The sequence below is a fragment of the Moschus berezovskii genome, chromosome 25 (genome assembly GCF_049115385.1).
Source record: "Moschus berezovskii isolate FMDL1 chromosome 25, NW_MosBer_1.0, whole genome shotgun sequence".
Taxonomy (NCBI): Eukaryota; Metazoa; Chordata; class Mammalia; order Artiodactyla; family Moschidae; genus Moschus; species Moschus berezovskii.
Window position 1 is genome coordinate 19,740,403 of NC_142484.1, and position 14,183 is coordinate 19,754,585.

The window sequence follows — 14,183 nt, forward strand, 5'->3', positions numbered from 1 at the left end:
TTAAAAATAGGAGGGGAAGGAGTCCTCTGACTATAGATGTGATAGGCCTTCTGTTTGACATGATCTAGAAGTAGATAAATTAAAGGGACCAAGGGTCCTAGAATACCATGCTGAGTGACTCATTGCTGTTCTATAACAGAATTACTATCTGGGGCAGATTTGTTGTTGTTCAGTCATTAAGTCATGTCCAACTTTAAACCCCATGACCTGCAGCATGCCAAGCTTCCCTGTCCTTCACTATCTCCTGGAGTTTGCTCAAATTCATGTCCATTGAGTCAGTGATGCCATCCAACCATCTCATCCACTGTTGACCCCTTCTTCTCCTGCCTTCAATCTTTCCCAGCATCAGGGTCTTTCCTAATGAGTTGCTCTTCCCATCAGGTGGCCAAAGTAATGGAACTTCAGCTTCAGTATCAGTACTCCCAAAGAATATTCAGGGTTGATTTCCTTTAGGATTGACTGGTTTGATCTCCTTACTGTTCAAGGGAGTCAAGAGTCTTCTCTAGTACTGCAATTTGAAAGCATCAATTTTTGGATGCTCAGTCTTCTTTATGGTTCAACTCTCACATCTGCACGTATCATCCTCCAAAATTGAACTGTCTCACCTAGGATGATCCCACAGATCAGATTAATCAGCCTAGCAATTTAAGAGTACATTTACGATTAATTTCCTTCTTAGAGTAAGAACATTGCTCCAGGCTAGATATCCTAAGGGAACATTTTTGAGATTTTTTTTCTGTTGTATGACTGAGTACAGTAATTAATGGCAACATTCCCCTCTGGACATTGTTAAGACCCAAGTAATTATGATCATTCTTTATGGCCATGGGTTTCAAATGAAGTTCATATATCTGGAGGCGACATGCCATGGGAACCTGTAAAAACTGCAGGATAAATACACTCATTTTCTGAGAGTGTCTGTTTCATAAAGACTTACAGTGAATCTTTAGTGAATCGTGTGCGTAACTGAACAGATAGAAATTTATCAGATGCAATTATAGAGTATAAAAATAGTTTCATGAAATGTTAAGATAAAGTGTGAAACTTTAAAAGGATCTCATGCTAGTGATAAGCTACTGTCTCAGACTCCTCAGGGTACACAGATTTTTCACTGATCTTGGGAAATGGTCACTGAAAGTGAATCTACTTAGAATGTGGACCAAAAATAGTTCATAGTAAATAACAGGGGGAAAGGGGTAGGTTCAAATTTTACATTTAAAATTACACAAAAAATGTGAAAAGTAAGTTCATTTTACCCCATGTTTAACAAAATGTTAAGTTCTAATTGCAACCATGCAGTATTTTTTTAAAAAAGCAAATGATTTTTTTTTTAAAGCAAATCTTCACTTTGGGAAAATTTCTGACGGATATAATATGGCCTGAGACATCACTTTCCGTTTTGACTTTCACAGCAAGATCATAAAGAAAGTCATGTTTCTCAAGGGAATTAAATCCTTTGTTATTCAAAAATTATCTTTCAGGGACTTGCCTGGTGGTCCACTGACTAAGACTCTAAGCTCATAACGGCAGCGGGCCCAGGTTTAATCCTTGGTCAGGGAGCTAGATCCCACATGCTGCAACTAAGAAGTTTGCAGGCCACATTTGAAGATCTCACTTGTTTCAACGAAGACCTGGTGCAGCCAAATAAATAAATAAATGTTTTTTTAAAAAACTCTATTTCAGAGCACCTATCAAGTTAATAATTTTGTCAATTTTCTCTGTAATTATGAGTGACCTGTGGTTTTCTCAGGGCTTTGCATGAGTTTCAGTGGTTATCCAACACCACTTTCATTGACTTCATGAAATCCCTGCGTTTTGTGCCAGATTTGCCATTGTCTTTACCTTTTGGGGTCATATACTCACCGCATCCACCACCCAGACCACCAGGCAGGCTTGTGAACAAGGACGCACATGCAGCTGTGGGGGATGCAGAGATGAGTGTGGGGTTTAGGAGGGAGGCTGCCCATATGAGTGGTCCATTTATTAGAGGACATGTTCACATTAGCACTTGTCTCCTACATAGCCTCAAAACTATGCAGGGACTCGGACAGAAACACTTAAATAATAAAGAACCCAGTGCACACGCCTTTCCATAAAGACTACTTTGATGAGAAAAGTAGGATAGTTTCTACAATGTAGAACTTTGAAAATTCACTGACCACTTGTTCATGGACTATACCAAAATAAGATGTGTGTCTAAGGAAAAATCCACAGAAACTTTTACTTGTGGGTGCTCCTCCAGCCTTCCTGTGTGACTCTCCACGCAGGTGAGAGTCCTGGTTAGACACCTTAAAAACAATATCAAACTTGTTACCTGCTCAACCGGTTTCCATACTTATGGATCTAGTCCATAAGAACGTCATCACTCCAGGGACTCTTTATGGAATATAATATTAAACTACCTGCCATCTGGCATCTTTGAAAGGTGACACTTATGGAAGATTGTCTGAGAAATACTGAATTTATCAATTTCTTCAAATGTTAAAATTTCTGTCTTTTTCAAGCAGAGATGCCAGTTCTGGTCTATGCTGTATCTACTGCTGCAATTTGAGACAAGTCTAAGCAAATTTGGCCAAACCGGTGAGACAAACTGTCTAGAAATCTGTTTGTGTGAAGGACCAAGGCACCTCCCAGGAAATAATCCCAAGGAAAAAGAGAGGAAGTCGGGTTTGATCTCATCACAAAGCTCAGTGTCAAAGGGGAAGAGAGAGGACTTCTGAATACAACAATCATGTGTACAATATTCTTTGGGTTGGCCCCTGCTTTGTCTGGGCCTAAGAAATGAATGGCAAGCCACTCCAGTATTCTTGCCTAGAAAATCCCATGGACGGAGGAGCCTGGTAGGCTGCAGTCCGTGGGGTCGCTAAGGGTCGGACACGACTGAGCGACTTCACGTTCACTTTTCACTTTCCACTTTCACACATTGGAGAAGGAAATGGCAACCCACTCCAGTGTTCTTGCTTGGAGAATCCCAGGTACAGGGGAGCCTGGTGGGCTTCCGTCTATGGGGTCACACAGAGTCGGACATGACTGAAGTGACTTAGCAGCAGCAGCAGCAGCAAGAAATGAAAAGAGGTAGCTTCATGTAAAAAGCAAAAGAGTTGTTTTCATTAAAATTTTGGTCCATATCAGGACACAAGACTGAATCGTGTTGGTGGATCTCTAATGAGATATGATGTGATGGAGAGAAAGACATTTTGTCCTTTTCAGCGGAGGGCCTTCTGAGAGCTCCATCTCACCCTGAACTCGAAGGGAAAGAAGGTCAATGTCCAACATAGACTGTGATGCTCAACAGGCCTGGTGCTCCCTGTGACGTTGCTGGGAACCAGCAGAAAAGGCAGTTGACCTGGGACTGAGGATAAACTGTTCCCAGAAGAGGTGGCAATGCCCAGTGGATGCCCAGCTGACTGAACTGGCTTGTGAGGACATGCAAAATGCTCCCTGGGTTCTCCTAGGAATAATTATGGGAAGACTTTGCAGAGAACTAGAAGTCCTGCATCAGCAGGTCTGAACAAGAGCCAGGAGGATGTACACCGTTTTTGCTGAGTGTCACCATGTGTCCCCCAGGGTGGATGTCACAGAGCAGGATGGTGTAGCGGATGCTGTCAGCCTCTTCCCATACTTCCTTGACTACTTCAAGGCCCTCTGGCCCACACGTCCCTGGCAGCATCCGCATCTCTTTGCCTAAAGGCTCTCTCTGCCTCCTGGAGCTTGTTCTGTTCCACCTGCCTGGAAGGCTGAAAATGCCTGGGGATTAATGCTTCTAGGAGCAGCCTTCAACCAATGACTGATGGGAGTTGGTATACAAATGCCCCAGCTCCCTTCCCACCCAGGTAGGATAACTCTGAGGCTGTTTAACAAGCCTTGTATTTCCAATGGGAAGGTTCTAATCTTCCTTTGTAGCAACTAACTTGATCGTACATCTTTTGGGGGGCTTCTTTTCCTTCTGTTTCACTTACCCACCCACTACCATTGCTTACTGGGACTGTATCTCAGATAAATGACATGCATTTGAATCCTTTTCTTAAGGTCTGTTCCTAGGGGAACCCAAACTAAGACAGATGGATTACACTTGGAGCCAACTAAAGCAACACAAAGCTACTCTTTCAGGTTGCTTTATCTTGAATATTCATTGACCTGCTTTTTTTTTTTTTTTGGCCACACTGAGTCTTGGGGATCTCAGCCTCCCCAGAAGGATTGAACCTGAGCCATGGCAGCAAAAGCCTGGAATCCTAACCACCTAGGCCACCAGGAGACTCCCCAACAGCGTGTTTTTACAGAGGTACATTTTAATGTTAATGCTTTTAGTTTTTATTGACTATGCCCAGAAGCTGCCACAGGAGTCCAATACCTTCAGGAGCCAGCTAAAGACGTTACACAACACTTCCTATATGACATTCATTGTGAGAACTACTTCTAAAATTTTAAGATGGAAAGGGTTTTTGCTTAGCCTGAGAAGCTGGTATCATTCCTGCATTCTGATAAGGAGAGCTAGATATCAGACCTAGATACTCTCTCTCCCTTATAGGAAATTCAGAAGTCAATCTGGAGTTCAGTTATAGTAAATATATAGAACTTTATCACCTGCATCTATATACTTCCCTTCCCTAGTCTGGATATCAGTTAAGGTATGTTTTCTCTGGTCCTGATCATTTATTCCCATTTATATCTCTACTTTAATATATATATTTTTTAATTTGGCTGTGCCAGGTCTTAATTGTGGCAGGTGGGATCTAGTTTCCTGACTGGGGGTTGAACAGGGTCCCCTGCACTGGAAGCTTGGAGTCTTAGCCACTGGATCACCAAGGAAGTCCCTACCTCTCCTTTTTATATGCATCTCTTCGTAAGCTGACACAGATCTTCTGCGGAATTAGTGGGTATATTAAACAAGGTGTTTAATAAGCATTTAACGAATTACATTTGAATGCCAACTCTGCAGAGATACAGTCCTGGAAACTGAGATGTATGAATCTCCCCTCCAGAGCATCTTACCCCTTAGGGCAGTGCATCTCAGACTTTCTAGATTCTGTGATTGTTTCTTCAGCTGACACCTTACAGGAAAGGCAGATCAAGTCAATGTGAGCACACATCCTGTAGAGACGTGTGGACAAGAGGATGGGGCCCCTCACTCAGTTTGGACCACCCCCTTCCTCATCTGCATGACTGCCTCCTCCTAAGCCTTAGATCCCTGCTGGGAGCAGGCTGCCAAACAGCTCTGGAGGAAACCCAGCAGGGTGCGGGGCTTCGGACCCCAGGGCTGGGGCTGGGCCACAGTAGCCACTCTGCTGCCGCCCAGGAGAGAGGGACCCCTCCCTTCCATGGGCCTGTCTGCCCACTAGCCGAGGGCTGTCCTGCCCGAGTTTACCTGAGCTCAGGTGCTGACTCACAGGTCAAGAACTAGCTTGGGGCAGGGCCCTCCCCGGCCACCTGTTGGTCTGTCTGGACCCTCTCCTTGCCCACTGGACACTGCTTCCAGCTCCCTTCAGGCTGTGGTGGAGATGGCATGGGTGGGGCTGGGGTGGAGGTGAAGGGCCTGGGGAGTCAGCGGGGACGGGGTGGAAGGAGACTGCCCCACCGGCCCTGGCTTCTGCCTCTTTTCTGGAAGCTCCTTCTAAACTGAGACGCACCCCCACCCCCAATCCTCACCCCCAACTGTTTGCCTAATGAAGAAACCTTTCTGACCCAGCTAGTTAAAAGTCCTGGCCCTTCGCCTCATTACTGCCAAGCCTAGAACTAAAGAGGTGAAAGCTGGCAGCCTTGGGCTGCCTTCAACTTGGCAACTACTCCTCGGGGTCTGTGTCTCGGAGGCCCGGCCTCTCAATAGGGCTGTGTTCTCAGTCCTGGTTAAACAAAGCCGGGCCGCCTCCCTCCCGGGCCTGAGCCCCCACTCTCGTCTTTCTGTGCGGGATTAAGAGCTGCTCTCTTGTTTGGGTGTCACTCTCCCTTTGAACTGCCGTGGCTTCATCTGGTTTCAGGCTCAGCTTCCTGCCAGGAAGTGGATTTACCCCTGGTTTGTTGTTACTCTCGCCACAGGACCATACCCAGGGGGAGTGGGGCTCTTTCTCCCTAGAGACCCTCGCCTCGTGTGTTCCCTCCCCTCCCGCTTCTCTCTCCAACCTAAGTCCCTAAAGTCACCTCCTCTCCCCTCCTCTGAACTCTCGTGCCACCCGGGCAAAGGTGGAGGCTCCAGAGATGGGGGGCCCAGGTCTGCTTGTCTAGGGTCACCAAGGTGAGCAAGATGGAGATGCTAAAGGCTGGGCATGTGCTTGCCAGGCTGAGGGAGGAGAGAGCCCTGAACTGATGGGGAAGCTTGGGCTGGGTCCCTCTCTGGGACTGGAGTCTGAGAGCCTCTCACTCTCTTCTTCTTCTTTTTAAAATATTTATTTGTGTGGTTGCACCAGGTCGGGCCTTAGTTGCAGCATGTGGGATCTTTGATCTTCATTGCAGCATGCAGGATCTTCTGTTGCAGTATGCAGACTCCTAGTTGCAGCATGTGGGATCTAGTTCCCTGACCAGGGATCAAACCTGGGGCCCCTGCATTGGGAGTGTGTAGTCTTAGCCACTGGACCACTAGGGAAGTCCATCTCAGTCTCTACTTGAAAGTCCCAGAAAATGCTAAACTTGTACTGAAAGTCAGATCTCTTTGAGTGCAAATTCAGGGCTATTTCTCTCATTGCTTTTAAAATGCGTATTTTACCTTTATTTGCAATAGACAGAATCTCATAGACACAGTCCTTGAAGTATGGAGAGAGTGTGTGTAATGGAGAAAGGGGTGAATTGATCTTAGGTACATTTACATCCAGGCAGAAGACAGATCTTTTCTTGTCTTATGTAGAAATATATAAGATTTCCTTCTTAAATAGAGGGAAGGCTAATTGTCCTTATTCTAGAAAGGATCTTCCAGAAAACATTGAGAGAGATATAAAGGTACAGTTCAGCTGATAACCCTTGTAAGGTACAAGAAGTATCTGTCCAGCAGCCAACATAACACCTTCTATTTTATTAATAATCAGGGAAGGGTGAGCTTTGGCAGCAAGAATCCACCTTGGCCCATATTTCTGGAAATCCTCTTCAGAGGCATGGATTTCAGGGGAGAGAAGTTAAAGAAAGGTGGTGATCTTCCCCGGGGCAGGGGTCCATCTCTCCATCAGACAGATGTTTTCCCTTGTTTGTTTCTGTTTGGTTTTACCTGCCAGCCCCCACACAACCTGTTAAGCAAGAAAAATTGGCCCCTAAAACTAGGAGTGAGGGCTCTGCAGGGCGCTGAGATGAAAATAGATTCCGGCATTGGGCCGGAGGAGAAGAGATATGGGTTGTGGGTGGCAGAAAGTGGCTCATGGGAGGAGGAGGATGGTGTCAGGCCACAGAAGGTTCTGGACAAAGGAGCTGAGAAGGGAAGTGTGGCCGAAAGGATGAGTAGGAGCCCCAAGAAAGCCAGAAAAGCCATCCTCCAGGACCGGCCCTCCCCTGCTCACAGGTCATGGGCCCAGAAGGTGCTGCTGGCCCAGGCCCGTCAGCTGCCCTCCTCACAAAGCCTGAGCTGTGCTGCTGGCAGGTCTGAGCCTCCCATCCCCAAGGTCCTGACTGCGGCTGCCGGCCCTGGGAGCCTCCTCTGGCTGCCAGAGGCCCCGGGTTTGTCCCAGTGCCCAGGCCTAATGAGCAGCTCATTGGAATCCGAGGAAGAACAGGGGCGCAAGGAGACATGCTAATTAACGCGATTGCCGTTCTTTAATTAAGCAATCATCCCCCCAAAGAGGGCATTATCATGCAAATAGAGCCCTCTCGGGTGAGGTAAGGGCTTTGGGCAACAGCTGAGGTCTGTTAATAAGGCCCCAGAGCGCTGGAGGGCAGGGATCCAGGATGCGCCATTGACTGGGTGGCGAGCCGGGGAAGCGATCACGCCTCACCGCGCGCCCTTTGTCTCTCCGGGCCTGGGCTGCAGAGCAGTGGGAGGCAGGGACCCCGCACCCCCCTCTCCCCGCTTCTCCTTCCCCTCCATCTCTCCAAGAGAGGCTTTCAGAGCTGTGCAGGCTGAAGGGGTTTGTTGGACAGGGTCTGGTTTAGTCCTTTGTACAATCAGCGCCCCAGTTATCAGAGCATCGGGGCACTGACGGGTTGGAATGTGTGGGAATGGGGGCTCCTCTGTGTTCATAAGCATGGAAGATTCTACAAAGGGATGAGCACCATCCAGACTCTAATGGAACAGAAAAAGACTGAAATGAATCACCCACCTGGCCGACTGGGTCAACCACTTTCTCTCCAAGACCTAGTTTTTCCTCTTTGCTTTTTATTAATTAATTTTTATTGCAGTATAGTTGCTTTACAATGTTGTGTTAGCTTCTGTGAGCTCAGTCGCTCAGTCGTGTCTGACTCTTTGTGACCCCAAGGATTCTAGCCCTCCAGGCTCCTCTGCCCATGGAATTTTCCAGGCAAGAATACTGGAGTGGGTTGCCCTGTCCTCCTCCAGGGGATATTCCTGACCCAGGGATCCAACCTGAGTCTCCTGCATCTCCTACATCGGCAGGCAGAATCTTTACCACTGAGTCACCTGGGAAGCTTCTACTGCATAACAAAATGAATCAGCTGTACAGTATCCATCCACCCCCTGCCTTTTGGATTTCCCTCCCATTTAGGACACCACAGTGCAGTTTCTCATCTTCGGAAAGCAGTGCTCACAAGTGTCTGACACGGTTATCATGTAAGTAAGTGGTTATGAACGCAACAGGCTCAGGGTTTCACACCTAACCTAATGGTTCCTGAATGGGGTGGCCTAATGAGAGTCCCTTGTACTGCAAGGAGATCCAACCAGTCCATTCTAAAGGAGATCAATCCTGGGTGTTCATTGGAAGGACTGATCCTAAAGCTGAAACTGCAATACTTTGGCCACCTCATGTGACGAGTTGACTCACTGGAAAAGACTCTGATGCTGGGAAAGGTTGGGGGCGGGAGAAGAAGGGGACGACAGAGAATGAGATGGCTGGATGGCATCACCAACTCTATGGACATGAGTTTGAGTGAACTCTGGGAGTTGGTGATGGACAGGGAAGCCTGGCATGCTGTGATTCATGGGGTCGCAGAGAGTCGGACATGACTGAGCGACTGAACTGAACTGAACTGACTGAATTCCAGAATAAGGTGACAGATAAGATGTATCTATATATTTTTATGCTAAATTCAACAACCTTATCGCTGGGCACACTGGCTTGTCTCACAGATGTTTGGGCTGTAACGACTGGACAAGTGGGAGCTACTGGCATCTGTTGAACAGAAGCAGGTGACACTGCTAAGTGGGTACACAGGACAAAGAATTATCTGCTCCAAAATACCCACAGTCCTCAGGTTGAGAAGCTCTGACATAAACAGCACCTAGTAAACCTGACTTAGAGGAAGAAGTCATGAGGCGATGGTGTACTTTCTGGAGCAGGCCCACAGCAGTGTGGTTGCAAGTCACCTTGGGACCAACTCTTTGGGTGTTTCTGTTTTCTCAAAGAAAGAATTTGGATAGTAATTGTGTTTTAAGTAACAGAACAGACAGGCTGAGGCCGAGTGGTGCCGGCTGGTGCTTGGAGTCCTGTGCAAGAAGTGGGACCAAAAAAATGAATTATGAACCCGAGGAGCCTCAGAAACAACACAGAGTCTGCTCAGAGCTAAGAGGAAAGTGAGCCTTCATGAAAAGAGGTCCAGGGCCCAGCTTGTGGGCACAACGAGGCCCCTGAGAGCCGGTGTTGGTGACTCCTGGATGGTAAAGAGGGCACGCTACTCACACCTTTGTTGCTGTTTGGTCCCTCAGTTGTGTCCTACTCTTGCGACCCCACGGACAGTAGCCCGCCAGGCTCCTCTGTCCATGGGATTTCCCAGGCAAGAATACTGGAGTGGGGTGCTATTTCCTTCTCCGGGGGATCTTGCTGACCCAGGGATCCAGCCCACATCTCCTGCATCTTGCGCATTGGCAGGTGAGTTCTTTATCACTGAACCAGAGTCTCTGGGGGAGACTAAAGGCAGAAAGTCAACAAACCAGGCCATCCAAAGAGGGGGAAGATCAAGCCTCTTGCTCCCAGAAATCTTGGACCCCTTTCAGTTTGGTTTTCAACTCGCTGCAAAATAAATGTTTTGTGTTACAAGGAGACGGAGATACTATCTCATCAGCCCTACTAGTTTAGCACCGCCTCTGCCAACCTCTCACTCGACGTTTGGCAGGGGAAGGAACGAGGAGAAAAACAGGACCAGGTTCTGTTTGCAAAACATTTTCATCAGTCAAAAAACTGCCAGGGTTGTGAATATTAAGTAAACCCTGACTCACGGAGACGGATACCTTGCCTTGCTTTGCTGATCCGCTGGGTAACAGAGTTCTGTTACTTTGGGAGTGACAGCTCTAACATTCTGCAGGCTCCTCGGAACTGCTCTGGCTTTTTCTGAACAAAGAACAATCCACAAAAACGCCTATGGTTTGCAGTGGATAGGAGTCTGTTTACAGGACCGAGGACTTGGGCCCTCTCTTCAGTCAGAAGGGACCCAGTGAGATCGCCCATTTAATCGCCCTCCACCTACACGTGGGGCTGGGTGGCCTGAAGGCCTTCTGCCAGTGGATTTCGTGAGAGTGTGGCCCAAGTGTCAGACCTTTTCACTGAGTTCCCTACGGGCCAGCCCTGTTTTTTCCATTGCAGGATTTATAAGTGGGTTTGAAATGAGAGCATAGTTCTGCCTTGCCAGGAACAAAGGTTTTCACTGTGTTTCAGTCACTAGCCTAAGACACCATAATATAAGCCAGGCTTCCCAGTCCCCACCTCGAGCAAGTCCCAAAGTGAAAGTTCATCCAAGAACAATAATAGTAATGGTATAGCCCAAACTTACACTTACTAAGTACAAGGCATTGTTCTAATCCTCACAAAACCAGGAGGCAGGCATTCCTAGCACCATCATTTTTGAAAGTGGAGCTCTCCTGTTTTCCTTATTCTTAATTCAGGCCAGCCTCCCACCCTCCCCCGTAGCTTCTCTTCAGATCTCCAGGTTATCTCCTTCATTCTGAATGTGACCAAGGTCTTCTGTTAGCTTTGAAACAGTCCGTTTCTGTGCTAAATCATTTCAGTGCTACCCGACTCTTTTTAGACCCCATGGACTGTAGCCCAGCAGGCTCCTCTGTCTATGGGAGTTCTCCAGGCAAGAGTACTGGAGTGGGTTGCCATTTCCTCCTCCAGGGGATCTTCCCGACCCTGGGATCGAACCTGTCAGTCAGGTGGATTCTTCACCACTAGTATCACTTGGGAAACCCTGAAACAGTCCAACCCAGTTCTTTCAGTGGTTTTTATCCTCAAGGACCATTTCTTTCTTGATCTTTAAACCCATAACCTCAGTCTTCACCATAACCGCTGAGCGCTTGCTTCTGTGCTGCTTTGCCTGGTTTTCTCATTGTGGAGACCACATTTAAAAAGCTATGAAGCATAAGAGTTAAGTGTGTGTTTATTCTGAAGTTCACCTGCTTGGGTTTGAATCCAGCTCTGTATCTCTAGCTGTGTCACCTTGGGTAAGTTACTCCACGTCTCTGAGCCTTGGTTTCCTCCTTTATAAAACGGGAATAATATACCTGTTTCAGAGGAATGTTGAGTGCGTGCTACCAAACTGTGCCTGGCACATAATAGGTACTAGCTAAGTGTGATGTTATCTCACTAAAGAAGACTGAATGTCTCAAGGACGGAGATGCTATTGTGTCTTTCTGTGAGTGCTAAGCAAGTGAGAGACAAATAGAGGAAGCTTGATAAGCATTTGTGTGGGTCTCTGGCTGCTCAAAGAAATGGTGAGGAGATACATGTGTCTTCCTGGGACTCCACCCAGGAAAGCAGCAAAGTAGGAAGTACACACAAAGAAGTGTAGAATCTTGATAATATCTCGTAGGCACTTGGTAAATGTCACTGAATAATTTCATTACACTTAATCAGCACTATGGAGAACTACGGCAGTTTCAGTGTTTACAGGAAGAGAAAGAAAGAGAGGGAAAGAGGACAGCAGAAGGATGACAATCGATTCATCTCCTTCTGGCTTTTGCCTTGTTTTCTCCTAGTGTTTGTTAAGCTCAGCACCTTCTGAGCCATCTCTGAGGCAGCCATGGGGTGGAAGTGTGCGCTGACCCAAGCTCGAGAGGAAACACAGGGCCCACTCTCCAGACTGGGGCTGCTGATCTTGGTAGAAAGAGAATTCTGAGAATGGCCACCTTCCTGGTGACTCCAGAGGGTCGCAGAGCTCACCAACAGGAATCCAGCCGGGCTGAACATCCCAAAGACATTCTGAAATGTTTCCTGTGTAGGAGAATGGTGAAGCCCACCTCTGGGCCTGGAAGGGGTCCTCAGGATCACGTGCCTTGAGGCCAGGCTGCAAGATGTTTACAAGGGGAGAGAAGGGTAAACAGGGCCTGTGAGAGGAGTGAGCTGTCTCTGAGCCAGCCTCACACATGGAGGCAGGGGATTGGACCTGATGGGCATGTATAGCCCCCAGAGGCTTGGTTCTGATGGTTAAAAAGGAAGTGATCTCACTGCGGAATAAAGTCCCAGAGTCCTGACATTCTGCATTGCCCTGACTTATTTTGGGACTTAAGTCTCAATGCCCCCATGTCCATTCCTCCCTTCCTTTTGCGAAAGGCCCCACAGTCCTCCTCCTCCAGCATTTTGAAAAATGCTAAGCACAGATCTCCCTAGGCACAGTCCTTTAATCAAGGTGGAAGCCTTTTGTGAAGGGGCCCAAGAGAAGCTGGGCTGCAAGAGGGGATAATTGGCTCAGTGTTGAGCCTTTTGACAAATCCAAGAAATGAATACAAAGAGAGTGGGCCGAGAGGTGTTTCTGAATGCAGGTGGGGTCTGAGACACCAAGAGGGCCTGTGAATGGGTTCTTCCAAAGGTCTTCTCATGCCCACACCTAGTCTGGGACCACGTAGCGGGTGGAGGTTGCCAATTTCAGTCCCTAACACATTGCTGGTCATAAGGGAGACTAGTGGCCATAGGGCAAGCAGAGAAAGGGTGCGTGTGTGTGTGTGGGTGTTAAGTCGCTTTAGTCCTGTCTGATTTTTTTGAGACCCTTTGGATTGTCGCCTGCCAGGTTGTTCTGTCCATGGGATTCTCCAGGGAAGAATATTGGAGTAGGTTGCCATACCCTCCTCCAGGGGATCTTCCTGACCCAGGGATTGAACCTATGTCTCTTACATCTCTTGTACTGGCAAGTGGGTTCTTTACCACTAGCGCCACCTGTGAAGTCCCCAGCGAAAGGGTGTGTGTGTGTGTGTGTGTGTGTGTGTGTGTGTGTGTGTGTGTGTGCTTAGTCCCTCAGTCGTGTGTGACTCTTTGCAACCCCATGGACTGTAGCCTGCCAGGCTCCTCTGTTTGGCCTTAAATGTAGGCAGCACAGAGCCAAATGTGTGCTGTGATCTGAACGGTGGTGGAGGAGGCAGAAGACCTCGCCAAAGCCAAAATATCTCCAGAGGTGTCTGCTGTAGCACTTGGAAGTCTGCTCCTATAGAGTGATGGCCTGAGATCCCAGGAGAACCAGTTGCAAAGCTGGTCTCAGTTATTGACCCCTCAGGGTGAATTAGCCTGAAAACACGCTGAGAAGCCCATGGCCAGTTTACATTGGCAGCTTGGAGAAACGTGGAGAAAATCTGTCTCTTTCTCCATCCCACTCCCTCGTTAACTAAAGTGGTCCCTGGTGCAGGGAGGCGAGGGACAGTGAGCAAGAACACAGTGTAAATTGTTCTCCATCCCCACCACCACTCGTAAACCTCCCTCACTGGGGTAGCTAGCTCCCAGTGGCTCTCTCCTCCTTGCTTCCCTCCCTTTTGGGCATAAGCGTGAATGTAAAGGCTGAATCCAAAACTCAAGGGGGCTTCTCCAGGCTCCTACCTCTGTCCCAAGCAGCCGGAGTCCCCAGCTCTCCTCCCCGGGTGTCTTCTTCCTATCTGGGCCCCGGACCCCAGTCTCTGTGGCCCTTAAGGAAGTGGTAAGGCTGAGACCGTGATGCAGAGTCAGAAACAAAGAGTTTCTTTTTTTTTCACAGAGAATTTGGGGTGGGGGGGACAGTGAAACTATTCTATGTGATATTATAGTGGTGGATATATGTCATTTTACATTTGTCCAAACTCCTGAAGAGTTTCCATTCCTCCTGGAAAATGTGGTACCCAGAACTCCCAGGATGGGACGGGCAGT